Source organism: Pteropus alecto, unplaced genomic scaffold (assembly GCF_000325575.1).
Source record: "Pteropus alecto unplaced genomic scaffold, ASM32557v1 scaffold45, whole genome shotgun sequence".
Classification (NCBI taxonomy): domain Eukaryota; kingdom Metazoa; phylum Chordata; class Mammalia; order Chiroptera; family Pteropodidae; genus Pteropus; species Pteropus alecto.
Window position 1 is genome coordinate 83746 of NW_006442491.1, and position 3059 is coordinate 86804.

Consider the following 3059-nt stretch of genomic DNA (forward strand, 5'->3'; position numbering starts at 1 on the left):
GATTGGACTAACTTAAGTCACGGCTTGCCTAGACCAATAACAACATCCTGTGGGGGGCAGGGAGAAAAGGGAATGCCATGTGTTGATTAGTCAAAGTCCAGACGCATGAGCCAATCAGTGGCAAGAGGATGTGGGCTCCACTTAATTGATGAGACTCAGGCCTGGGGTGGGGTAGGATAGAGCCCTGAACACATGGGTTCCATCAGGAGGTAGAATCCTGCTGTCTGTGAACATCCTGTCAAGCTCAGTGCCTGGGTTTTTTTCTTTTATAAAATAACTATACAAGCAATTAGGGAATGGTTGAGATGTTTGCATGGAGTTAAACAATATTCTCTCAAATTATTTTTTCTTCTGTTTGTATTTTATAATCATTTTTAATTTTGTTTTTTTTCCTTCCCTTTTTATTTTTATGTTATAAAATAGTGGTTTTTTGCTTTTAAGTGTGTAAAAAGTGCAAGCAATATAAAAAATAAAATACAAATCACCCCAAACTCAATCACTCTGAGATGAAACAATTAATAGTTAGTAGTCTTTTTCTTTATAATTTGTTAATGCTGATGGATACACACATGTACACATGCATACTCTTTCTAATGTTAAACCATCCTAAATTCTTAGAAAATAATAATGTTGACATGGTCTTTTATATTTTTATGTGTTTTGAGTGAATTCAATTTGCCAATATTTTTCTTGGGATTTTGTTACCTCTATATTCATAAACGATTGGTTTAAAATTTACTTTTTTTTCTTTTCTTTTCTTTTTTAGTCTAAATGCATTTTACTTTTTTACATCCTACATGACATGTTTTTCTTAAAAACTATGCCTCTGCTCCAAAAAATCAAGGTCAAAATAAATGAAGAGCTCAAGGTAACATCAGTCTCATTCATCCTAGTCTAACTGTGTGAATGAAAAGCAGCAGCCAGTTATGATGATGACAGGTGATGGATCCAAATTGTTAAATTTGTTAACATTTTTTAAAATTTCTAAACCATCCTTAAAGAAAATTACACATGGGAGTCACACCATCCTCACAGTATTCCAGCAGAGCAATCCATTTGGATTCACATTTCACAAATAAATAATTGGTAGTTTTTTGAAATTAGCAAGGATGTGCTTGATTTGTTTTGCAGTCCATCATAAAGGTTTTACTCTTTCTGGTCTATGTTCCTCAAGTTTCCCTTTGATTGATTTCATGTAATCTTTGATATACTTCTTGCAGGCTTCTTTTGTGAGGCTGGTTTCCTACAAATGCTGGCTCATGACCAAATCAACACCAGTGATTGCTGTGTTCTATACCCTCACCCTCAGGGCCTTCAGTAGAGGCATTCACCAATGAGTCATCAGTGTGACTCTCAGTCCTCCTGACCATCTTCCCTTCCACCTCCAGGCACAGCTGGTCTGCAACCTCCGTATCTTGTAGATGTCGGAGAACATCTCATCATGGTTGATGAGGTCCAGGTAAATGATCATGATGGCAGTTGGAAGGAGACGATAGTGGCACTGGCTTAAGTTTGGAGGGAGTGCGATGCAGCCCAAGTGTCACTTGGGGGTGCGGAAAAGCGATCTACTCTTTTCTTATCAGCATTATATAGCTTACATTTCAAAGCTTTTTGTAAACATTTCCTCTTTTTCTTTTTCTACAACTGTGCTGGCCAGTACAGTAGTCACTAGCTATGTGTGGCTACTAAGCACATGCAGTGTGTAGCTGGTGAATCCTGAGGCATGCTGTATGTGTGCAACACATACTGGCTTTTGAAGATAACATAAAACATGAGATATAAAATAGTTTAGAAATTTCATAATGGACTAAATGTTAAAATGATAATATTTAGATATATTAAATAAAATAGAATTTATTATTGAATGAAAATATACCCATGATCACCTGAAAACAACTTGTGTCCATTTAAAAAACTTCGCTGGAGACAAGAAAGGAATGGAGATAAGAAGAAATAAAGGTATGAGGTGGATATAGTTGAGGGGCTTTGAGCTAGAGAGACCAGGGACACGTGGGTCTGCTGGAAGCTCTCAGGGCCCTCACCTCTTCCCTTCATGAACTGGCTTGTATTTTGGGTCTGATTACAATTCTTAGGAGAAAGAGGATGGTGTCTCCACCCTCACAGAAAGCCTGTACAATGGGCTCTATCCTTGGCTTTCAAAGCTGCCATTGGAGGAGACAGTAGGTACTACATAAAAGAAAAACAGGAGAAATCAATGCATTGCAGAACAAACAATTCACTTTCCCTGAGGCATTTGTTTCCTGTGGTGTGGTCACTGCTGAGGTTCTGCAGGCCTATCACTCCGTGGAAGGAGGCAGGAGTAGGCGGCATGCAGCCAAAGATTTTATGACCATGTTAAACCAATTAGTGATATCACATCCAGGTGAACAAGTACAGGGGAGGAGAAATCAAACAACAGATTGTTCATGCAGCTTCTAGAGTAAACAGATTATTTTATTAGACAGTTTATGGATAGCCATTAATTTCTTGCTGGATAATCAAATAGTGAGGGTTTTCTATTTATCCTGAGAGCCTAAATTCCAAACTGATATCATCCTTTCAGTATGAGTGTCGTCATTCTAGTCTTTATGGACTGCCCTAGGTCAATGAATGAATGAACAACAAGGCAAGATAAAATGAGAACTCAGTCCCTAGAGAGGGCATGACTTTGATCTCCTTTTTTGTACTTTTTGCAAGATATCAATGGTGATAATGTCCTGTGAGCTTAACTCTCTTAGTAGTGAAGTTAATTTCTATTTCTTTTCTTTAGAATTATAAGCTTCAGGAATTAGTAGCTGGCTCTCATTATGGAAGCTGAATATTCTTAAGCAACTCCTGGGGCAAAGAAAGCCAGAATCTGGGCTATGAGCTCAGGGTTGGATCTTAGCCATAGGTGTAACTGGTCAGTTTAGCAAGTTGACCTCTGACATTACAAAGTGGGAATCTTTTGTAAAACTATGTTGAGAAGGAATGAAAGCCCTTTATCAAAAACTCCTTGTGGAGGAGAATGTCAAAGTGCCTGAAATGCCCACTCTAAGAAATGCTTTTCAATCAAGATC

At 38.0% G+C, this 3059-nt stretch overlaps 1 pseudogene; it reads right to left on the bottom strand.

Annotated features, from left to right (window-relative positions):
• Nucleotides 1-889: 889 nt before the first annotated feature.
• Nucleotides 890-1471, bottom strand: LOC102897616 (annotated as a pseudogene).
• Between the last annotated feature and the right edge of the window lie 1588 nt (nt 1472-3059).